The following is a 25,932-nucleotide window of genomic DNA, read 5'->3' on the forward strand; positions in this document are numbered from 1 at the left end:
CCATCCTTGGAGCTAAACACAAAAGCCCTCTTAAAATGCGAGTTAAAAGCCTAAAGTGGAACCACTTTCCACTAATTCAGAAAAGAAAAGAGTGGCTGCCACATGATGTCTAGGGTAAGGTGACGACGTGTAGCAAGACCTGAAGGCAGTAGGACACCCCCCCTTAAAAAAACGCCTTTAGAACCCCACTTTCGGGCCGTATATACCCATATATGATCGTATATTGGAGAAACTAGATCAGGTGGACGTATGGAGGGAGGAAGCCGATCGTAAGTTTGACAATCTCACCCATTCGATAACGCGCGCCTATGACATGCTAACCAGGTTCGACGACGGGGATGACCCACCGTGGGACGATAATAGGAGAAGGAGACCGATGGAGAGAGGGTTTCAGTCGAGAAACCCTAATTTTGGTCTCCGCGATGGGCCGCCGAAGGAGAGGGGTAGTCGCGAGGAGAGGGGTCGAATATGCCCCGGCTGGGAATTTCAAGGGGATAGACATCACAATTTCAACCGCCCCATGTCGTGCTGGGACCCACCGCATCGTTACAAATCACACGTTGCGAGCCATGAGAAACCACAACGGGTTAAGATGCACCCACTTCGATTCAACGGATCATACGCAACTAATTGGGTGTCGAGGGTTCAGTACTACTTCGACCACGTTATGATCCGCTGGCGGCAGAGTGGGTTTTTAATTATTGCGCGAACAACGATTTCATCACGTGGCAGGATTTCTTGGAAGATGTCCGACATCGTTTTGACAGGCAGAGTTTTAAGAATTATTATGGCCTTCTCGCCAAGCTTACGCAGACAGGCACAGTGCTGGAATATCATGATACTTTCGAAATGTACCTTAACAGGGTGCAAGGGGTCCCGAAGGCGGACTTATTCACACTCTTCGTCTCGGGGGCCTTAAACCGGACATGCAGGAGCGTCTGCAGTTACATCGCCCGTCATCACTGGCAGCCGCGATGGCCTTGACATTGGAATTGGCAGACATTCAGGTAGATCGTGGCTAGCCACCGGCACCACCTACGAGTTCGCGTCGGCCTTGGCAGAATCGTGAGTCTCTAGGGCAGCCAGGGGTCTCCTCTTCGCAACCCCCCCACAGCGGGCCAGCAGGGTCGTGCTCCAGAGCAGCCGCACCCGCCGCTTATACGGGTCTCCCAGGCGGAGAAGTCAGAACGGTCCAGGTTAGGTCTTTGCTGGCACTGTCCCGAGAAGTGGGTGATGGGACATGTGTGTAAACAATGCATTCTCCGCTATGCGGAAGATGGGGAGGAGCTTGAGGAGCCTTTGTCGGAGGAACCCGTCGCAGCTGATGTTTCACACATTCACGCCATGAATGAGGGTCGATGGTCTCGCCCCTGCGCATTTTGGGTGTGGTACAGGACCAGGAAGTAAGCATCCTCATCGACACAGGAAGTGACGGGGATTTTATGCACCCTAGGATTGCAGAAAAATTGCATGTCCCATTGTCTCCGATTCGACCATTCCGGGTCTACGTTGGGAATGGTGAGGCGCTGTTGTGCTCCCATGTTTCACGAGAAACAAAGCTGGAGGTCCAAGGCACGGTTATCACGGTGGATTTGCACATCCTACCGGTGCACGGACCAGATATTATATTGGGAATGGACTGGCTCGACTCGTTAGGAAAAGTTACTACAGACTTCGCGGGCAAGACATTGGAATTTGTTCAGGGTGATACCCCGGTCACATGGAAAGGAATTGTGCCCCCTCAACAGCGTATCAACTTGCAATTATTGGCGGCATTGCTCCCTGTAAACGAGCTTCTAGAATGTTTTGAAATCATGCTGCTAGACCCGGAATCGCCGTCGCCTCAGCAGACACTGGGGGAGTTTCCGCAGGGTCTACCGCCGGATTTGTTGGCAGTGTTGGAGCAATTTCGGCCGATTTTCGGCTTGCCCAGCGGGGTACCTCCCTCACGCACTTATGATCATCGGGTGCACCTCTTGCCAAGTGCCAAGCCAGTCAATGTCAGACCTTACCGTTACCCTTACTTCCAAAAGAATGAAATTGAGCGGTAGGTGAAGGATATATTAGATCAAGGCATTATTCGACGGAGCAGCAGTCCTTTCTCTTCTCCGGTACTTCTAATCCAAAAGAAGGACGGTTCTTTCCATTTCCGCATTGATTATCGCGCCAGATCAGTAGTTGTATGTTTGAAAGCTGATTGGGTACAAATTCATGATCGAATACAAAAAATGCATCGCAAATAAGGCTGTCGATGCTCTATCTCGCCGCGAAGGGTCGCCGACTGCAGACGTGACCTCGACCGATGAGGAGGAGGTTGTCACCGACGCGGAAGCAGGTCACAGCTGCACTCTCCTTCCAGCGGCAGCACATCCGGTTCCGCTGCTTATAGAGTTGTTGAGAAGCGAGACAAGATCGTCTCCTGAGATGCGCGAGATTGTAAAGGATATCTCGGAGGGTCGGGCACCACCCCACCTGTCTATTATTGATGGCCTGGTTTACTATAACCGTAAGATTTACGTAGGGTTGCGCTCATCTGGCCGCATCCTTATTCTGACAGAGTACCATAGTTCGCCTTCGGCGGGCCACCCAGGTTTTGAGCAGACTCTGAGGCGGGTATCCGCGGGATTTTACTGGTGTAATATGAAGAAGGATGTGAAGAAATTTGTCGAGGCTTGCGTTGATTGCCAGACTACCAAATATTCCATACAAAAGCCTGCAGGGTTGCTACAACCCCTACCTGTCCCGTCTCAGGTTTGGGAGGATGTTTCAATGGATTTCATCACGGGTCTCCCTCAATCGCGAGGCTACACAATGATCATGGTGGTGGTGGATCGCTTGTTTAAGTACGCGCATTTTGGTCCTCTACCGACTCGATTTGACGCGCTGAAGGTGGCCCATTTGTTCATCAATACGGTGGTCCGTCACCACAGGTTTCCTAAGACATTGGTTTCGGACCGTGATTCCGTTTTCATAAACCAAGTCTGGGAAGACTTAATGCGCCTCAGTGGTACGAAGTTGAATTTTTCTACTGCCTATCATCTGCAGTCTGACGGGCAGACTGAGATTCGCAATCGAGGGTTAGAACAGTATTTGAGGGCTTTCACTGCGGATCACCCGTCTAAGTGGGCTAATTTCTTACCCGGGGCGGAGTTAGCACTGAATTGCTTCCAGCCACAAGTAAGGGCAAAAGGGTTATTTCGCGAAGAGAGTCTACCCTAAAAATCAAGGGTAGGCCTCCATATAAAAGGGAGCCACTTGTAGAGAGAGATAATCATCAACCTTAGGAAAACACTCTTAGTTAGAGTAGTTCTCTCTCTCGGCAGATCAGTTCCTTCAGCATTGTCCTTCATATTCTCGTTCCTCGCCACAACCATGATCACCTGAGAATTCCATCAGTTCATCGGAGTTCCGCATTCTCTCGTTCCAGCTAGTGTGATCGTAATGTCAGCAGTTTCATCGCCCGGAGTGGCAAAACAATCTTATTTGCTTTCGTAGTTAATCTTACTTGTTTTTCTTACATTGGATCTGTTGCGTTTTTCAATACTTTCTGACTTCGAAGTATTTTGGTTGAGATCCGAACGTTTTTATGTTATGAAGTTGTTTTTGTGCATCGGTTCTTGTTTGATTCAGTTTCTTTTTGCAAGCACGTTTTCATTTCCGAATTGATAGATCTGAGTTCATGAGTTTAGATAGCTGTTAGATTCTAGATCTGAAATGGTTAAGTGTGGAAGCCTAGCTTACGTGATTTCTGCCACCTTGCATGTCACCCAGTAAGCGTAATGTCAGTTTCGTTAGTTTTAATCTTTCGATTTGAAGTTTAAATTGTTAGATCTGTGTTTCCGAAGTTGTTAATCTGCAGTTCTTGTCCATTAATCTGGGTTTGTTGATCTGATCCAATTCATGTCAAAGAAGATAACATCTCCATCCAAGTTTGGGACCACTTTTGCTTTTTAACTACTTTTTGCTTTGTCCTTTACTTTTCAGCTGGTACTTTTCAGATCTGTAGGCGTAGTCACTTAACTACCACTTTTTCTCTGATATTCCGTTTAGCTTTTTACAGTAATCTCGTACCTTCCACATATTTTCAGAGACATAATGTTCCCCCACTCTCACGTACACAGTCGCTTATCAATCATCATTCACCCCTCCTAGTCAGTAGAGTACCATCTTAAATTCTTGCCTAGTTAGAATCTCAACCCAAAGTGTGGTAGCTAACCAACCTTTCCAGAATATCACCACAATTACCAAAGCGCATTCATCTCTATGGGATTCGACCCTTACATCCACTATACTAGTCAGTAGAAGTGGGTTGAGGAATTATTGATAGCCAGGTTCAGGATTAGCTGGGATTTTCTATCCTGATCAGTAGGATACATCCTTTGCTTGACGCGACACCTGCAACACCTTGGCTCTTTCAAATGGCGCCGTTGCCGGGGATGAATGACGTTATTAACTGTTATTGTGTGTGATACTTTGGCGTATATATTGTTCATAATTTTTTTTCCTTTCTTTTTCTTTCAGTTTATGATGAGAAGCAAATCGACTCCTGACTAGTGGAGACCGAAAATACTTCCGCGAGGGACTATACTCGTGACCACTCGTTCTGGCCTGTCGACAGCCCTGTCTGACCTAGGCACGAGTAGCGACGAAGAGCAAGCCACCATAGAAGGAGAAACACCAGAACAGGTGCTACAATTGGAGGGTAACCCGAGGAGAATGGCTGTCCATGTAGATGACGACCCGAAGATAGGGACGCTGAACGCGTATACCGATGGGGAACTGCCGCAGGCTATAGTCGTCACCCCAGGACAGAGGGCTTGTGATGTGAAGCCCCATGTTATTGCAATTCTGCCCACGTATTGTGGGAAGAGCTATGAAGGCCTCTACGAATTCCTTCATGAGTTCTGTAAGATTTGTAGGGCACGGAGAAGGCCGGCGGGGGCAACCGAGGATGACTATAGATTGAAGGCTCTTCCGTTCGTCCTAAAAGGGGAAGCCAACACATGGTTCATGCGCCTGCCTCCCGACTCCATTGAGAGTTGGGCCGATTTTAAGTCAACCTTTTTAGGCGAATATTTTCGTCATCTAAGACGGGTGCGCTGAAGAGAGAGATAACCAGTGTGAAGCAAGGTTACGATGTACCCTTGAGTGATTATGGGCGAAGTATATGAGTGTTTTGGATGCATGTCCGAACCATCGTATGGCCGATATAGAGATACATCATACCTTTTATGAAGGGATGAACAAGGCAACAAAAGACTTGGCAAACTCGTCGTCAGGAGGAAGTTTCACACAACTGAGGGTCAGTGAAGCGAAAAAGGTCCTAGGGAAGCTATTAAGTGCGAAGAAGGAATACGACAATTCAAGGGACGGCTATAGCAGAGAAAGAATTGCGAGTGCTTCGTCTACTGACCAGGAACAGAAGATAGAGCAGAAGATGGATTTGAAAATGAAAGAGCTGAAAAAGACACTCCTGAGCGCAATCGAGGAGAACGCACCACCACCTTCCCCAACTAGGAGCTATAAGGATGCAGAGCAGGGGAGTCAAGGGCCAGCCTATGATCAGCCGAATGACTTTGTCAACATGGAGCAAGTCAATGCTGCAGGGTATTATAACTCTAGTGGGAATTGGATCCAGGGGAGACAGCGGGACGCACCATGGAGGGACCATCCAAATTTTCGATGGGAAGATGGAAACCAAAATCAGAACCAAGGTCAAGGTCAGAACCAATACAACCCCCACCCGAACCAGAATTCCAACCGTGGCCCAGCGAATCCCGACCACCAATCCAACTGGTCAGGAGTGTTGTAGGCATTACGAAGTAGCAATGGGCACATTGGTACTTCAGTGAGTTAATCTCACAGTTATATAGAGTAACTGAAGATATAGAATCCAATAATGAACAAAAATAGTGTACTAATGCAAAAAAAATCATTGGATGAAAATAGGACGACTATGAGCAACAAAATAATCAGTGATGTTGTGTTTATCGAAACTGAGTCAAGCTGGTCTCTGGCCCTTCCGCGTCTCTTTCTCCATCGCCATCTCTTCATGCATTGGACAGTTCCTGCAGTCGTGATGACCCATCTCATCGCATGCCTTACACCGTCTAAGAGGCCTAGTGGCATCCTTTATAGCCTTCTGATAAGGCTAATTTCATGCATCGGTCTAGGGGTTTTATTTCGTGAAACTACTGGGTCTAACGCACGATTTAAGCCAGGTGTGTGAAGGTTTTCGCTAGATCCAGGAAAAGAAGAGGACGCTTGCATGGTCCTAGGAAACTGGCGAAAAAGTGGACATTATGAAGGAAATTGCTTGACGGAGGAAGCCTCGGAGTTGAAGGGTAGAATAGGGATTTCTACGAAGACTCTAGAAGGCTATGTCCGCATCTATAAAAGGAAGAAGCATGCAAGCTGGAGGGAATCTTCTCGGGGGGAGACCTGGCTAACAGCCTGTAGCTTAGTCCATTCTCTTCACACTCTTGGGTTCTTTCGGTGGGAAATTCAGGGCACACTAGGGGGTTCACCTCTAGCTTTCATACATTTTCGATCTGGTTGTAACACCGTCCTTCTTTAGGGCGAAGAAACAATTTATTTTCCGCTTTCGTTTCTGCTGAATTCGCCGAGCTTCGCTGTTCGAAGCTCGGACCTTTTTGTTTCTGGATATTTCTTACTTTTATGCAAGTTTCGTTTTCGTTTACATCGATCGTGATGGTTACTGTTGTTTGATTGTGTTTACTTGAATTCTGGAGTTGGATTGTTGGAGTTGGTTGATTTCTGGATTATTGCAGGTTAATGGTTGAATCTGGGAGAATGGAGCTGGTTTGTGAATGAATCGGGGTTTTGTCTGGTTAATGTTGTGGAGTTGTTCGTGATTGTTGGAATTTGGCGGTGATCGGAGCAGATCTGTTAGAATCGGAGTTATGGAGTTGATTTTGTTGATTGTTGAGTTTGGATTGCTTGGATCCGGAGTGGATTAAGCGTCCGACGTGATTCTGAGCAGGAGTGTTTAATTTTATGCCGCGCTTACGTGTTTTCATTTCATTTCGCCTAGTTTACGTAGATCTGGTGTATTTCTGATTCGTAGCAAGTTTCCGGCGTCCAAATTTCTATATTCTGTTCGAGTCCAGGAGTATGCTCTATTTTCTGCATTTACGCGTCTGAGTTGGTTAGGAAATTGCATGGGTTGGTTGTCTGCAGCTTTTACCGTGTCTTTCGGATTTGATGTCTGATTCCAGTAAGTTTTCTGTGTCCTAGGTCTAGCGTTTACATTTCTTGCCTAAATCTAGTGATAGTTAAAATCTCAACCCCTTAGCGTGGCAGCAGCCGTTTGTTTCCATAGTCTCTTAGCACTACTTTGCGAATCCATCTCTGTGGGATCGACCCCACTTCCCTATACTAATTCATAGTATTCGGGTTGAGGGATTTATTTTTGAAGGGGAGTCGAGTTTGTCCAACGACAAAAACACTGTAGTTCTCTTGAGTTCCTGGACCCAGTGATCCAGTGGATTTAAGGAGCGTTGTGTCTGGACCGAGCTTTGCATTAATTCTCATATGTGCACACTTGCTTACTCCTGAGTCTAGTCATTCGACATTAGAGTCGAGTGAGAGGACAAACCACTTCAAATGGCGCCGTTGCCGGGGATGGATGGCGTGCTTAGTGTTAGTGTTCAGAGTCTGTGGTGTAAATAGTTTTGATTTGTTTTCCTTCTCTTTTGTTTGCAGTTTATGAGCAGAGGCTCAAGATCTACCTACTGGAGCAACTCATCTGGGTGGAAACACGGCCAGTTTGATTGGCGGGTTAAGGATACAGTCTCTACTGTGACCACCAGATCAGGGTTCACCACGGGAGATCCGTTTCCGAGTGAATTTACTAGCGACGAATCTTGGACGTCATCAGGACGCGAAGATCCAGAATCACCACCCGAATCAGAAACAGAGTCAGAAACAGGGGAAGCAGAGGAAGTAGTCATGGCGCAGGTGGTAGACCCAGATCCAGAAATCGGCTCTCTCACTGCCCATTTAGATGGAGAACCAGCCCAAGCTATAGTGATGAATCCACGCCAGAGAACTATCGAGATCAAGACAAACGTACTCGGCATCTTGCCGACGTTCTCTGGGCTTAGAAATGAGTGTCCGTACGAGTTCTTAAATGAATTCAGTAAGTTATGTGGTATTCAGAAGAGGCCGAATGATACAACAGAGGAGGATTATCGCCTACGAGCGATTCCGTTTACCTTGAAGGGGGAAGCTAATACGTGGCTATTGAGGTTGCCTCTGGATTCTATCCGCACGTGGAGGGACTTCAAGTTAGAATTCTTAGATTATTTCTTCCCATCCAACAAGACGAATGCACTTAAGAAAGAAATACTAGAGTGTAAGCAAGATTACGATGAATCGTTGAGTCAGTATTGGTCGAGATTTAAGGGGTTGTTGGATGCATGCCCGAATCACCGAATGATAGAGGCAGAAACCTACTCTCTGTTTTACGAAGGAGCAACTCCCGAGTCAAAGGACTTAATGAACTCCTCGAGTGGGGGAAATTTCACAAGAAAAAGGGGAAGTGAGGCAAGAGAGATCCTAGGGAAGTTGATTGACGCTAAGAAGGCGTACGATAACCCTAGGAATGCAGTGAAAAGAGGATCGGTGCATGCTGTGAGAGAACAAGAAGATGACAAAGTCGAAGCAAGGATTGATAGGCTCGAGAAGGCTCTTTTGAACGCGATTGAAAAGACGATTCCACTGGCTTCACAAGGGAAGGAGAAATCTCCTGGTCCAGGAGATAATCAAATGCAACGATATTACGGGACCCAGGAAGGAGATTATCAGGCCCAGGTCAATGCAATGGGACGTTGGAATCCCGATGGGAGCAGGAATCCAGGGAGACAGAGAGATGTGCCTTGGAGAAACCATCCAAATTTCAGATGGACTGACAATGAACAGAATCAGCCGGCACCACAACAAAGTCAGCAGTTTGCACCTCAGCCCGAAAGACAAGGTAACTGGTCAGGAAGGAATCAAGAGGGGCACGGAAACTGGATTAATCGGAACCAAGGAGACCAATCGAGCTGGGGAAACAGGAATCAGAGCAATCAGGGGAACTCTTATGTACCCCCACACCAAAGGAATTTTCAGAACAATTACCAGGGCCAAGGAAATCAATACAATAACTCTTCAGGCGGTCAAGGAAACGCTCGTCAGAATCAAGCAAGTGGACCAACTCTGAGTATAGGGCCAGGGCCCAGTCAACCCCCGAAACCACCAAAGAGTATCGTGCACGACCTCGTCAGTTCTCAGCAACATATGCAAAACAACCTGCAATTGAACAATGACGTAGTGCACAAGCTTCAAGATGCTCAACAGGAACAGAAGGCAGCGATTGATATGCTGGCAAAGCAACTGTCACAAATAGCTACTTCCTTGAGTGATATGCGGGGAAACGAGGGCAAAATTCCTGCCTCAGTAAGGCCACCTGATAGAGCTAATATAAGTCAGATTACCTTGAGATCCGGGAAAGGGTATGATGGGCCAGTGGTAAGAACAAAGGAGGTGACAGATCCCAAAGAAGACAGGGAAGAAGATGATACAATTCCTAGGCCAAGACACTTGGGGGGGAGTATTCCCTTGGTCAAGGATGACCTTAAGACAGGAGATTTAGAGAAACCTTTGCCTAGATCAACTGAATCATTCTTCCTCGATCCAGAGCCGGAGTTGGAAGATGAGGCAGTGGGAAAAGAAACTGGAGAGTTATCAGCTGAAAGTTCTACCGGAGCAGGAAAGTGACCGAAACCCTTTCCAAGCCGAGGGGAAGCCAAGAAGCAAAAGGAAGAGCCGGTGGACTTCATGGATATTTTTGGGAAGTTGGAGATCAATCTGCCATTCTTACAGGCCCTGAAGATGCCAGTCTTTAGCAAGTTCATCAAGGAATTTATAGCTGAGAAGGCTAGACCCAGTGGGAAAATTCTGATAGGCGAGAATGTCTCCGCAGTGATTCAGAAGAGGAAGATGCCTTCAAAATGCAATGACCCAGGTATGTTCACCTTACCCATCTCTATTGGTGACGTGAAAATCGAGCATGCTATGTGTGATTTGGGTGCGTCGATAAATGTGTTACCACTTTCCATATACAAGAAATTAGTGGGGGTAGGCATGGTAGACACGAAGGTAGTGATTCAACTGGCGGACAGGTCATGCATCTGTCCTGAAGGGGTGCTTGAGAATGTGATAGTCAAGGTACATGACTTCTTGTACCCTGCTGATTTCCATGTGATTAAGATGAGTGATAATGAGTCTGCAGAGTCGGGCGGAGTACTTTTAGGGAGACCCTTCCTATGTACCGCTAAGACTATCATTGATGTTTTTGATGGAACAATTTGCCTTGATTATAATGGGGAGAAATACACATTCAGCATTGATGAGGCAATGAAGAAACCTCTTGACGTTGAAAATTTGCATGCTATAGATGTTATTAACCCTTTGGTCCAAGAATACCTTGAGACGAAATTAATGCAGGAACAGATTGAGAACTCCGAGATGAGTCATGCCATTGATAGAGAAGTGGCCAGTTGGTGTCAAGCAATGAACACAAGTGAGTTATCTGATGAGGAGTTAGCTGATGCAATTCTGGAATTCTGTGCAAATCCGGAGCTAGCTAGGTCAAGGAATACACCTTATGTGGCGAGTGTGGAAGGTTCTGCTGGGTCGAGGAAGGGAATGACAACCGACACAACAGAGAAAAATCCCTTGCCCCAGGAAAAAGACGTTCCCAAGAAAGAGTTGAAAACACTTCCACCAGGCCTAAAGTATGCTTATTTAGAGGAAAATAAAACTTTCCCTGTGATTATCAACAGCAGCTTGACCAAGGGACAGGAAGAGGAACTGCTGAAGGTAATCCGAAGAAACAAGAAGGCTATTGGGTGGACACTCTCTGACCTAGTAGGAATTAGTCCAGATTTGTGCATGCATCACATCCGCCTGGAGGAAGGAGCAAAAGCCTGCAGAGATCCTCAACGCAAATTGAATCCTAACATGAGGGAGGAAGTGCTGAAGGAAGTATTGAAACTACTCTCCCTAGGAATCATTTATTCCATACCAGACAGTGAATGGGTGAGTCCAGTCCATATGGTACCCAAGAAGTCAGGAATACAGGTGGTCAAGAACGACAAGAATGAATTGGTGCCCACCAGACTAGTCACTGGGTGGAGGATGTGCATCGATTATAGGAAGTTAAATGAAGCGACCAAGAAAGACCATTTCCCTCTACCTTTCATTGACCAGATGCTGGAGAGGCTAGCGGGCAAGCAATACTTCTGTTTCCTAGACGGGTATAGTGGGTATTTTCAAATCTATGTGGATCCCGAGGACCAGGAGAAGACAACTTTCACGTGTCCTTTCGGCACGTATGCTTACAGGAGGATGCCGTTTGGCCTGTGCAATGCGCCAGGCACTTTTCAGCGGTGCATGATGAGTATCTTCTCGGATCTCTTGGAGGACTGCATCGAGATTTTTATGGACGACTTCACTGTGTACGGGAATTCATTTGACTCATGTTTGGCTAGTTTGGATATAGTATTGAGAAGGTGCCAGGAAAAACATTTGGTTTTAAACTTCGAGAAATGCCACTTTATGGTCCCTGAGGGAATTGTCCTAGGGCACGTAGTCTCGGAAAGAGGTATACAGGTAGACCAGGCAAAGATTGAGGTGATCTCAAAACTGCCTTACCCGACGAATCAGAAGGAGGTGAGAGGATTCCTAGGGCATGCCGGATTCTATAGGAGGTTCATAAAAGATTTCGCAAAAATTGCTCAGCCACTCACCCACTTGTTGCATAACGATGTTGATTTTGTCTTTGATGAGGAATGCAAAAAGGCTTTTCAGTTGTTAAAAGACAGGCTAGTATCTGCGCCTATTATTAGAGCGCCCGACTGGAATCTACCCTTTTAGATTATGTGTGACGCAAGCGATTATGCGGTGGGAGCGGTGCTAGGTCAAAGAGTTGATGGGAAAAGCTATGTGATCTTTTATGCTTCAAAAACGCTGAATCAAGCTCAGAGAAATTATGACACTACTGAAAAAGAAATGCTGGCGGTAGTATACTCATTTGAGAAATTTCGCCCGTACTTGCTTAGGTCGAGGGTGATAGTCTTCACCGACCACGCGGCTATAAAGTACCTGTTGGCAAAGAAAGAATCCAAGCCGAGATTAATCCGATGGGTGTTGCTTTTGCAGGAATTCGATTGGGAAGTCAGAGACAAAAAGGGAACAGAAAATAAAGTAGCCGATCATCTGAGCAGGATATTTCAAGGGGAGACCGAGGAAGCAATACCGGATGCATTCCCAGAGGAACATTTATACTACGTGAAAAAATTTCCTCGACCTATCAGCTGGGAAGAGATTATGGTGTTAACAGGTCCAGGGGATGCCAAAAAAGGGAAATGTCATCAAAACGCTGAGCCATGGTTCGCTGACCTGGCAAATTACTTAGTCACTGGAGAGGTGCCCAGTTCGCAAGTAATTTCCCGGGCCCAGAAGATGAAATTGAAGAGCGAGGCCAAGTACTATTTCTGGGATGACCCGTATTTGTGGCGAATGGGAGCCGACCAAGTAATCCGGAGGTGTATTCCGGAGTGGGAACAGAGGGATGTGCTGAATCATTGCCATGCTCTAGCATGTGGAGGTCACTTTGGACCTAGGAAGACCGCAAGGAAGGTGTTAGATAGTGGTTTTTACTGGCCTACATTGCATAAGGATGCGTTCGAGTTTTGTCAGAATTGTGAGAGGTGTCAACAGACTGGGGGAATCTCCAGAAGAGATGAAATGCCGCAAGTCCCGGTGATCGTTTGTGAAATTTTCAATGTTTGGGGAATGGACTTCATGGGTCCATTTCCATCTTCATACGGGAATACATACATACTAGTGGCAGTGGATTATGTTTCGAAATGGATAGAAGCCAAGGCGACCACATCTTGCGAAGCTAAGGAGGTATCGAAGTTTCTTAGAGCTAATGTCTTCAATCGGTACGCATTTAACGGCCAGAGCTGTAATATCTGACAATGGGACGCATTTCTGCAACCGGACTATTGAAGCTTTGATGAGAAAGTATGGCGTCCACCACAAATTGTCTACACCTTATCATCCTCAATCTAACGGCCAGGCAGAAATATCAAACAGAGAAATCAAAGCGATCCTGGAAAAAACGGTGAATCCGTCGAGGAAAGAGTGGAGCAAGAGAATTGATGATGCATTATGGGCATACAGAACAGCGTATAAAACGCCCATTGGAATGTCTCCTTACAGGTTAGTATTCGGTAAGATGTGTCACTTGCCGATGGGAATTGAGCACAAGGCGTACTGGGCGGTCAAGGAGATTAATATGAATCCTCAAGCTTGTGAGGAAGAGAGGAAACTGCAACTCCAAGAGTTGGAAGAATTGCAACTTGAATCCTATGAGTCAGCAATGTGGTACAAGGAAAAGACCAAGTTGTGGCATGATAAGAATCTCCGGACCAAGGAACTGCAAGTGGGGCAGAAGGTTCTCCTGTTCCAGTCCCGACTCAAGTTAATGCCCGGTAAGCTGAAGTCCAAATGGACTGGACCATACACTGTTGTGAGTCTGCGTGCGAACGGAGCGGTAGAAATCCAGGGAAGTTTTTCAAACTCTACTCCATTTCTTGTCAATGGCCATAGGGTAAAGGTATTTAGGGATAACTCGGAGATGTGTGTAGTGGACGAAGTTCCACTACGCGTACTCCCTAATATCGCCTGATCATTCTGGGAAGTGAGTGTTCTTGGAGATTTCCTAGGTCCAGTATCGAAGAAGTTTTATCATGGCCTGGTCTAGGGAATCTTGAGAACACTGGAACATAAATTGTAAATATTTAGTCGCTTTTAGTAAATCAAGAAAACCCAAACAAATCAGAAAACAAACAATCTTCCAAAAATATATTTGAAATACCAGGCTCCTTAAGGAATGTTTTTGATACTGTCATACCCTAGATCCGGGGAGTCTGGCGTTTCAATTTTTAGTTTAATGTTTTTCTCTAAGTGTGATTTTGCAGAAGGAAGTTACTTGGGCAGGGAATTGAGGAGTAAAATTTTGGAGGGAATAGGCACCGGTTCGGATTTCAAAAGACACCTTTATGGGGAGGCGTACGGTCGCTAGCGTCATGCCTGCAAACCACTTGCAACAAAAACCGTCCTCGCCCATACCTATCGGATAATAATCGTGTTCTCCTTTTATTTTACTTATTCACTCTCTCTCTCTCTACATCCGAAATTCCCCAAATTCTCTCTAGGCTTTCTCTTTTCTAACCCTAATCAAAGTAATTTCCGTCCAAGTCTGTGTAAAAAATTTTGCAGAGTTCTCCATGGATAACAAGCAAAGTGCCGAGAACACCTCAGGATCCGCCGATTCAAGTGCGGCAACGTTTATGGCCGAGCTATTCCAAAAATTCGGGGGTGCGGAGAAGGCGATGGAGGCATTCGCCATGTTTGCAACCGCAATGGGTAAATCCGTACAGGCTGCTCCGACTTCTAGTGTACCACAACCGGAGGCCGTTTCAGAACCCGTCGCCGAACCTGAAATCGTTCAAGAAGTCATCGCCATTCCAGAACCCACTCCCGTACTAGAGGAGACAGCTGTTCCAGAGACCACCACACAACCGGAGAACGTTCCAGAATCCACGACCACCAGTCCGGAACCACCCACAACAGGGGATCGTGAAGACGACTCAGATCTGGTCACAGGGTTGGAATTGTTGGCTGTGAACGAACCAAGGTTAGACTCTGCAACTGAGGGGGAAACCCTTATTTCGATTAGTGTTTCCGAGGGGGTGAATCCCGTACTCGCCAGTGAGGAATGTGTTGAGAGAGATGTTATGAAACCGTCTGGGGAAGTCAAAGATTTTGTTGTTGATGTTAGTATTTCTGAGGGGGAAACCCCTGTTTTGAAAGAATCTGTGGGGGGGAGGCCCCTATAGTTGGTAAAGATGAGGGCGACGAGGCCCTAAATTATGAACAAAATGTGGAGGGGGATACCCCCGAGAAACCGGTGGGTACTGATGCCCACGTCGGAGAAGGATTTGAGGGGGTAGAGACCCCTGTTTACATTTCGGGGGCAACCCCATTGTTGTCCACGGAGGGAGAAGCCCTCGATTCTGAAGTTGGCCAGGAACCCGCAGACGCTGGGGTGGATTTGATTGTGGATCTGACCGAGATCCCAGAGGAGACCGACTCACCGGTAAATCCCAGAGATGCTAGGAGGCGGGCTCGCCGGAGCCTCCTTGATGAGATTGATGAAACAGTGGAGCCGACGGAGGAAGAATTGCTAGGTCTAGAGACCGCAGCATCTGAACAAGAGAACTCTCCCAGACCTGGCAGGGGGGAGAGTGATGAGGAGAAACGCCGCCAAGAGGCTGAGAAGAAACGGAAGGGGAAACAAATTGCTCCTTCCTCGACCAAGAAGGCAAGAGGGAAGTCTACTGAATCCACACTTCCGCCGGCAGCTAAGGTGCCATATGCCGCAGAAACCGAGAGCCCCTCTGAGTCTAGCGACTCGGAAGAAGAACAAGAAGAGGAACTCAACTTTGAGCCAGCCGAAGTGTGGATAACAAACAGCTTGCTAGATGAAATGAGGAAGTTTGACGACCCAAAACGCAAGGCCATTTATAAAGAGAAGAGTACTGAGGGGAAGGTCGCTAAGTCTGGAAAGATGTATAGCTCATCGGAGCTCAAGAAGATTGCTTGCAACGGTGAATTCAGGACTTATATCGACGCCAACGGCTTCGATTGGTTGCTCAAGCACAGTACTGTCGAGGTTCCGATTGACCTGGCCCAAGAATTCTTTTCCACCTTCCGATTTAAGTCCACTACCGATTTGGATGCTGACTCATTTAATTTCAGACTTCTCAATGAGGAACATACGATGAGCATCCGGGAATGGACCTTGCGGATGGGTTTGCTGACACGAACGGAGGACGATGAGGGCCTGTGGAATGCAAGAATGGTGGGTCCGCCGAAAATGACGCCGGGATTCAAAGCGCAAAGCGCATGGGAGTTTTTGACTCACCCGAGGGTGGGTCAGTTTAAAACAAGCTGTTCGAAGGCACACCATATTGAGGACAGGGTCCTGCGATTTGCCCAGACTTTTATTAGTTACAATTTAATGGGCACATCCAACAACGCTCAGACTACCGCCGATCTGTACTTCACATGGTGCATGGCTACGGGGGTAAGAGTTCACTTGGGCTACTGGTTAGCCCAAGCCTGCCATCAAGTGACTGCAAATCCTTCTCGGCACCTATACACATGCCACCTACTCGGGGCTTATCTGCAGAGGAATGTGATCATGAAGTTCCATAAGGCATGCCGAGAGGTAAAGACATGCTCGCCCCCTGAGGTTTTTAACAAGGATTATTTTTTCAATAAAGGGTTGCTGATCGCACGCGGAAGGGAAGTATGCTTTTACGAGGTTGGGCAGTCAGAGACTCAGGTGAAACAGGAACCCGATGTGGTGGAAGTGAAGGATACTGCTGACATGGAAGCAGGAGCCAGGATAGAAGTAGAGGAAGTGCGAAAGGAGGTTGGTTGGATGAGGTCAGAAATGAAAATGGTTTTGGAGGGGATTGTGGCCCTGCGGGGAGAAGGGAAGAATAGTGCTGAGGCTGAGAGTGTCAGGAAAGAAGTCGCTGGAGTACGAACGGAACTGGAAGAAATAAGGACGGAAGTTGGGAAGGTTCCGGAGGAAATGGTGGCCCTCAAGGGGCGCATTTCTGATCTAGTGGTATCATCGTCCAGATGTACTGAGCGGATGACGGAGGGCGTCGCACTGATGATGAAGATGACGAAGTGGCTTCAAGCGAAGTTCCCCGAGACACCGAAGGGACTTCCTGAACCTAGTGGCGGTTCCAAGATGCCGGGTCAAGGGAGTCTAGCTGTGCAGAAGCCGCCACAAGCCCAAAGGCCTCAGACCACCTCGTCTTCCTCTAGGCCCGTGATTTTGAAGAAAACCGTACCCCGACCCACAGAAGATCAGAAGGAGACGCCGGAGTCATCGGCACGAAAGAAAGCTAAGGTGACCCAGCAGACAGTGCCACCAAAGTCTGGCCCTCGCGGGGGCCAGACCCCGAATTAAAATCCCCAAAACCAAGTAATTCTTATTTTTTTTCTGTCTTTTACTTTTCGTTTTTCTTTCGTTTGTGTTTTTATGTGCCAGCATGCTTCGTTTGTATATATGTGTTATACCTTCCCATTTTTTGGTCTAAGTGTGAGAAGGGGCTTTGTTTTGCATGTGTTGGTTTTGTATGTTGCGCCTTCTCCCACTTAGCCCGATGTTCGGTCTAAGTGTGAGAAGTTTGTTTTGTTCATATGTTTTGTTTGTTGTCTGCTGTTCTTACTTCCTTTTCCCCCATTCACTAGGATAGCTTGGGGACAAGCTTGAGTGAAGTGGGAGGGGGGAGTAAGTATGTGTCGGTTTTTTTTTTCCTGTTTTAGAGTCTTTAGGATGTGTGTTTCGCATGAGCTAGTGAGATAATAAGGCAAGTTTCCCTTAGTAAGAGTGATTGAAGAAAGAAAGCAGATCAACTTTGACACCTTCTTCCTTAATAAGCCGAATGCGATCTGAATGAAGTTAGGACGATGGAAAATGCCTTAGATAACCTAGCTGTGCAGCCCTACTATAAAGTGAGTTATAAGCCTAAACACCTTTTGTGCTAACATGTAAATTGGGCTGCCACTCGATGCTTAGGGAGTAGAGTATGAAGGAGAAAAAAAATGGGTTAAGAAGGTATAAGCTGGACAAAGTCCAGAAAACCGGAGGTATAAGCTGGACGAAGTCCAGAAAAAGGAGGTATAAGCTGGACGAAGTCCAGGGGAGGTTTGAAAAAAAAAAAAAAGGGGTCATAATACAGAAAAAAAAAATTATAATCCTTAAGGGCAGAAAAATCGTAGCCTGACCCAGGGAAATTCATAGGAAATGAGAAGTAAGAAGGGAAAAACTCTCATAACCCGACGCATCAGTGGTATAACCTTAACTGTGGAGCGTTTTGATCCTAGCATCCCTGGTGATGAATGAGTGATCGAGCGAACCTAACAGATGGGAAATCGATAGGCTATCTTGACAAACTGACAGACCGTTTAGGCAGACGAAGGAAGGGGGAAGATTTGAAGACTGTAATCGATCAGATTGAACTTAAACTTGTGGGGATAGTAGCTTAAAATTCGAAACTAGTTCATGCTTGTTTGTTTTGTTGTGTTTCTGTTCTTTGTGTTGTTTTCTTTTCCAATTCCGTAGTTGCTTAGGTCTAGGACTTTGTTTTCATTTTTAGGATTTTACTTGGTAACCATGCATTGAAATTCGCCTTATTCCTATTTTCTTGTCTTTCATACTTGAGGACAAGCATGGTTTAAGTGTGAGCAGTTTGATAAGGCTAATTTCATGCATCGGTCTAGGGGTTTTATTTCGTGAAATTACTGGGTCTAACGCACGATTTAAGCCAGGTGTGTGAAGATTTTCGCTAGATCCAGGAAAAGAAGAGGACGCTTGCATGGTCCTAGGAAACTGGTGAAAAAGTGGACATTATGAAGGAAATTGCTTGACGGAGGAAGCCTCGGAGTTGAAGGGTAGAATAGGGATTTCTACGAAGACTCTAGAAGGCTATGTCCGCATCTATAAAAGGAAGAAGCATGCAAGCTGGAGGGAATCTTCTCGGGGGGAGACCTGGCTAACAGCCTGTAGCTTAGTCCATTCTCTTCACACTCTTGGGTTCTTTCGGTGGGAAATTCAGGGCACCCTAGGGGGTTCACCTCTAGATTTCATACATTTTCGATGTGGTTGTAACACCGTCCTTCTTTAGGGTGAAGAAACAATTTATTTTCCGCTTTTGTTTCTGCTGAATTCGCCGAGCTTCGCTGTTCGAAGCTCGGACCTTTTTGTTTCTGGATATTTCTTACTTTTATGCAAGTTTCGTTTTCGTTTACATCGATCGTGATGGTTACTGTTGTTTGATTGTGTTTACTTGAATTCTGGAGTTGGATTGTTGGAGTTGGTTGATTTCTGGATTATTGTAGGTTAATGGTTGAATCTGGGAGAATGGAGCTGGTTTGTGAATAAATCGGGGTTTTGTCTGGTTAATGTTGTGGAGTTGTTCGTGATTGTTGGAATTCGGCGGTGATCGGAGCAGATCTATTAGAATCGGAGTTATGGAGTTGATTTTGTTGATTGTTGAGTTTGGATTGCTTGGATCCGGAGTGGATTAAGCGTCCGACGTGATTCTGAGCAGGAGTGTTTAATTTTATGCCGCGCTTACGTGTTTTGTTTTCATTTCATTTCGCCTAGTTTACGTAGATCTGGTGTATTTCCGATTCGTAGCAAGTTTCCGGCGTCCAAATTTATATATTCTGTTCGAGTCCAGGAGTATGCTCTGTTTTCTGCATTTACGCATCTGAGTTGGTTAGGAAATTGCATGGGTTGGTTGTCTGCAGCTTTTACCGTACTTGCTATTTCTGGAAACATGGTCCCCACTGTTAGTTGCTTTCTGTTTAGCTAGATTAGGTAATTGTTTACTTAGTCTAGGGAGTAATTGTGTCTTTCGGATTTGATGTCTGATTCCAGTAAGTTTTCTGTGTCCTAGGTCTAGCGTTTACATTTCTTGCCTAAATCTAGTGATAGTTAAAATCTCAACCCCTTTGCGTGGCAGCAGCCGTTTGTTTCCATAGTCTCTTAGCACTACTTTGCGAATCCATCTATGTGGGATCGACCCCACTTCCTTATACTAATTCATAGTATTCGGGTTGAGGGATTTATTTTTGAAGGGGAGTCGAGTGTGTCCAACGACAAAAACACTGTAGTTCTCTTGAGTTCCTGGACCCAGTGATCCAGTGGATTTAAGGAGCGTTGTGTCTGGACCGAGCTTTTTATTAATTCTCATATGTGCACACTTGCTTACTCCTGAGTCTAGTCATTCGACATTAGAGTCGAGTGAGAGGACCACCACTTCACCTTCTCTGGCTTCGAAATCAGACGGCTCGCTGAGCTGCTAGTGTGGCCCTTGGTCTTGAAGACATCCGGAGGATGGACCTCAACTACTTCAGGCCTTACGATACCATATAACTCTTCAATCATTCGCCTCTTTTCAGAAGCGGACGTTGACGGAGTTCCGGCTTTAAGCGAATTGCCAAGTTCTTCCACACCACCAACGAATTCACGAAGCACTTCAATGTCCGTCTCAAATCGTCTAAAAAACCCATAGAACATCGAAATCGCTTGCTTAGACACCGTTTGTCTATCGTCAACGATGGACCTGGTAGGCAGGGCATCGTCAAACTCCCCATGTACAGCCTTGGCTAACGGAGTCTTCATCCATCTACTCTCGTAGTATTTGTCTGGTATTTTTTTCACTTCATTGTTCCGGAACATATAAAAGATATGGTTGCACAAATAACCCTGCCTACCAAAAAGTTTGCATTTGCACGAGTATGAGTCATCAGTCTTATCGTGATGCACAAAATACGAATTGCGATTGCTGTCCCCAAGGTTGTTGGTGTCATCCATGTTTGTAGATGAAAATCCAAGCACGCTGCATCTTGGTAAGTGCATCGGTCATGAATTATTTCTACAACAAATAGTAAAAGTGTGTAAGAAATCAGTATAATGTAAAATTGTTTAATATGATGCAACATAACCGAATAACCGCATTACGTACCAGAAGAGATGGTGTGTTGCCATATTTGGCGCTGAAGGTTCCGTTAGGTTCTGCCAAGCTGTGGTCTATGATATTCATTTTACCATCTGGGATATCGAAACACACCACGTACTGATCACTAGCACCCCAAATTGGGAAGAAGAACTACACAATGAAGGGCACATTACATGAACTTGTATTGTGTACAATAGTATTGATTCTTAGAGCCATTAGTATAATATCCCTCACCATATCGTACTTCTCCCACTGGTAGCATCCCGCGCCAAGCGCTTCCTCGAAGAGGATGGTCCAGAAAGAATCAAACTGCCTCTGTGCATCCCATCCTGGAGGGGTGTCTACCACTGTGTGTGTCTGCAATTTTGTTGTATAAATGAGTTCATTATGTTAAAGTATAACATCAATTTAGTAATAAGACTATAAAATGTGTCACTCACACATGGCCTCGTGGAGAAAAGGAGTCTGGACACCGTCTCCGGTGCCTTGAGCTTCTTCATGTTATTAAGGTAAGAGCTCCATGTGTCTACGATAGTGGGGCTGACAGCCTTGAACGGTGCTAACGGCAGGAACTCACTCTGCTCCGTTTGCTTGAAATTGTCTTCGTAGACAATGGAATCCCTGCATAGCAATAAAACAATTAAGCAAAACTACCCAATGTGCCAACCAAAAAAAACACAAACTAGATTGACGCATGTGTCTCGGCTGTGCTAAGGACCCAGTAGTATAGCTCCTTGTCAATGAGGTTGGCCTTGGCTGTTAGTCTAACAGCTCGCTCGTTGAAAGGAGACCGGACAGCCAGACTGGCTTTCTTCAGTCGGGCTGTTTTCATGTTTGCCCCCCCCCCCTGCAAACAACACATATTCCTAACACAACTAAGCATCATCATCAGCAAATGGTAAAACTTTTATTTTTTGCATGAAGTAAGCTATCCCATACCACTTGTCCAGCCTCCTCCGGCTGGACCTCCTTCTACTTTCCTTTCCTTGCACAACCGCAGTAAGTAATGGCACCTCTTCACCGCTGACACTCTTTCTGGCCCCACTGATCACAATCCCCTTCTCATTAGCCTTGGGAGGTTTTTGTTTGCACAAAACACAAGCCACGTTATTAATGCGACCACAAAAAAAATTGTATAGTTACAACAATACAGTGTACATATAATGCACACAAGAAGTTAAATAATTTACAGATTTCGTAAAATAATGCACATAGGTATCTTGGATTCACCATCTACCCCATATCACACAGCAATTTGTTAAATAATGCCTAAATATTTACAAGAAAGGTATACTACCGGAGTAATAATGAATATATTAAGTCACATAATGTTCAAGACTACATGGGAGTTGTGGATTTCAACAATTAACCTATCCACATAAGACTACAAGAGAGGTATACTACTGGAGTAATAAATAATGTAAACAAATAGCTACATGATGCACACATCTAATCAATTAATCGATTTATGTAAACTGCATCCACCATTTCACCGACACCTCTCAGCCGGTAGATATATAATGCCAAAACTCTTTACAAATAATGTGTACAACTGAATACAAAATGTACACTGTCAAGCAAATAATGCACACATAAATGTACTGTTAAATCATATACTGTAGTTTAGCATCAACCTTTGCCATGGCAGGCGGTTTCCCCTACCCACCCTTAGCAGCCCCATCCTTAATGGGGTGTGTTGCCTTCTCAGCCTGACCCTATGTTGTAAAGTCAGTCACACATGTGATGTAATGAGGGAAGTAGTTGCAATAATGAAACAAAAACAGTTTATAATACACAGAATTTTTAGTATGTGCACACCTTGGCTCTCTCCTCTGCCCCTGCTATATGTTTTGTTGCCTTCACATTCCTGGTTTTTATGCTTGCCACCTTCCCACATCCAGCTTTCCTAATCCCACTTGCATCATGACCAGCCTCAACTGCTGACTCAGTCTCCTGCATAATATAACCAGCAATTAAAACAAATCCATAAATTACAAACTTATGACTATCAAAGTGTTTAGGTTTTTAATTGGTACGCCAGCCTTGCTCCTCACTCCACTGACTACCACCATGTTTGATGTTGCAGCTGAAGTGTGCACTTCAGTTGGGACTTTATGTCCGGGAACATCACCTAATGGATCAGGCATGTCCGTGCCTCCTTGATGCTCTTCAACTCCCGGCTGATCAACAACCAGGGCAAAATTTGCTCTGTCATCAGGTTGGGGAGCTACACCTCCGCCACCGCTGACCCCTGCCTCATGTGTTTGTTGTGTAGCAAATGGGTCAGGGCAGTCAAATCCATCCAACACAAACGATGGCCTTGCAAAGTTGGCGTTAATAGTCTTCTTCTTGTCATATGCGGCCATCATCTTCTCCATCTCGTCAATCCAATCTTGATTGTACTCCTCTTCGTCGACCCTTGCCTAGGTAAGCGTTGTTGCGATCTCGTCATCTCTCACCACTTCCTGGTCTTCAATTCCCAACAATTTTCTTCCAATTTGACTCCCCACTCGGAAGCAATCATCGTCCAGGAGCTCCACAGGAATACTCTTGAAATCATCGACCCACGTCGAGATTGCGTGGGCCATCAATGAGCTCGAAGCGATGAACTTGTCTCTTATCTGATTCGCTTTGTGCAGGTTTGTAGATGAGCCCTCTCCTCTAGACACAGTTGTCCGCCTTCTACTTTCCTCTTCCTCCAGCAATCTCTCCTTATCTACCCAGGCCTCTAACCTCCCCGTGCCGAATTGGTCGCGCTCCATGTCCTCTCGTTGCCTCAGGGTCTCTGCTGTCCATCCCTTCATTGTCGGCCAGGCACGGATGACGCGCCTCCGGATGTGAACCACGTGGTCCACATAAGCGCACTGATATTATTAGGCAAAGAATGTAATTGGTCAATAATGCAAATTAATATACACATAATGCATGATATATAGAGGTTTAATGCTAAATATTAACCACAGTAATGTATATGGCACGACTGCTAAACTGATGCTATAATTGGCATATCTACATGACTGCAACAGTAAAGGTTAAATAATGTAACCATCTATATGTATAGTTAATTTTTAAGTGGCAGTGAATGCAAATGATCATGTACTGTAGTTTCTTATTCACTTACCACCAGGAAGTGTATCGGCCTGGTGAATACCACAGTTTGGCCATTTTCCCAGCTGGGGTGAGTGGCCTCGAGCACGGAGAGCACGTAACCACACCAATTCTTATTCCTTATCTCATCAACATCGTCGATGAAATGCAGAATCTTTGTCTCGCAGTTGTCTTCTCTGGGAGTCTCAATTAATGCATTCTCTAGGAGGAACATGAAGAGCTTCTTGAACTCTTCCCCACCATCCACTTCAGCCATCATGAGCTGAGATATGTCCTTTGGGGTCATCTTAAAACGACACTTCTGACACCTTTCGTGTCGGCCCTCGCGGAAACCCCAACGTCAAATGGACGTCTTCATCGTCTAGGGACATGGTCTCACCCCCTGTCAGCTGAATTTGGCATCGTGCTAGATTTAGGGCATTCAACACCCAGTAGGCCAGATAACTAGGGATCTCCTTTATGTCGAAATGAAGGATCGCCCCAAAGCCAATTTCTGAAACGGCTAACTTTTGTCTTGGAGTCAACTATTTCAAGCAGCTGAGGAATTCTGATGGGGTTCGTCACCAATAGAGACGATCGCCCTTTCTTCCTCTAGGGTTCTTCGGCTCACCTTGATCTGGAACCGTACTTGGGCCTACCTCGGCCAATCTTTCCCTAAATTGTTTTGCAAGTGCTACTGGAATTACATCGTCGACTGCTTCGTCGATGTCGAGTCGTAGTTGCTTCTCTGATATGGAACCACCAACATAAAACATCAGAAATTTATCATTAAAAACAGAATAAAGCATGATATGAGCTTTATAATGCATAATACGAATGACAACATGCACTTATTCATTCAAACAATGCGCACTTTGAAGTTGACTGAGTTAATTCACCCATATACACAATACTCTTCATAATGAATACTATTCTACAAATAATGACAACAACTTGACCCATAATGTGCAAGATAAATCAAATAATTCACATATTTATATTCCATTCAATAATTTTCCCACACCACCCAGCACGCAGGAAACTAATGCACAATACTTGCAACATAATGCAGCACAGAACATAAATAATGTAAATTTTTTGATAAACTAATAAACAACAATTCTCATAATGCATAATATATTGCAAATAATGACAACTTCTTGATACATAATGCATAGTTTCAATCAAATAATGCACATAGGTATATTCCATTCACTACTTTTCCCACAACCCCAGTAAGCAGACACATAATGCAAAATACTTGGCAAATAATGTATCCCAAAACTTCAATAATGTAAATAGTTAATCAACAAATGCGCACTTTGAATCTTCATTGAGTTAATTCAACCATATACACAATACCTCTCATAATGCATAATATACTGCAAATAATGACAATGACGTGCTACATAATGCACAACTTCAACCAAATAATGCACATATGTATATTCCATTCACCCATTTTCCCACACCAGCAAGTAACCAGGTACATAATGCAAAATATTTGACAAATAATGCAAACCAGCACATCAATAATGTAAATTTTAGATTAACTAATGCGCACAAACCAGTCATGCAATTACCCATCCAGCCATTAACCAGATATGTAGATTAATGCACAATGCAAGCCTAATTGATGTCGAACTACTGATGCAATTATACACTCAATCAACTTGTGTGAATACCCGCAGCTTGTGTAGGTTGAGAGCGCGACGGACGACCTCGTTTAGTCATTGTAAATCTGTCATAACAATAGGAAATAAGATACTCGAATCCATCATTTTAAACCCAAAAAAATGTCTGTGCTTCGGATACAAAGAAAACCCTGACCAAAACAACTACCTATTTTTTGATTTCGAAAGACGCAACCTAGTCGATGTTCAAATCATTGCTTTTCGTGTCTAAAAATTGATGAAATCGACTTCTAGTCGGCCTTTTCCACACATACCTTGTCGACTTGATGAACACGACGGCACCGATGGTGGCGGTTAGAGTTCGATGTTTTGTGGAGAGTGGGTGACGGGATCTAGAAGAGTGATGTCAAATTTTGTGTCGGCTTCGGACTAAGAAAACGACGAATGTTGATGGTAGGGGCGGCTAGGGATTGATGGTTATTGGAAGATGGGGAGACAGAAAAAAAGAAGAGTGGAGA

The sequence above is a fragment of the Salvia splendens genome, chromosome 1, assembly GCF_004379255.2.
Source record: "Salvia splendens isolate huo1 chromosome 1, SspV2, whole genome shotgun sequence".
In the NCBI taxonomy this organism is placed as follows: Eukaryota; Viridiplantae; Streptophyta; class Magnoliopsida; order Lamiales; family Lamiaceae; genus Salvia; species Salvia splendens.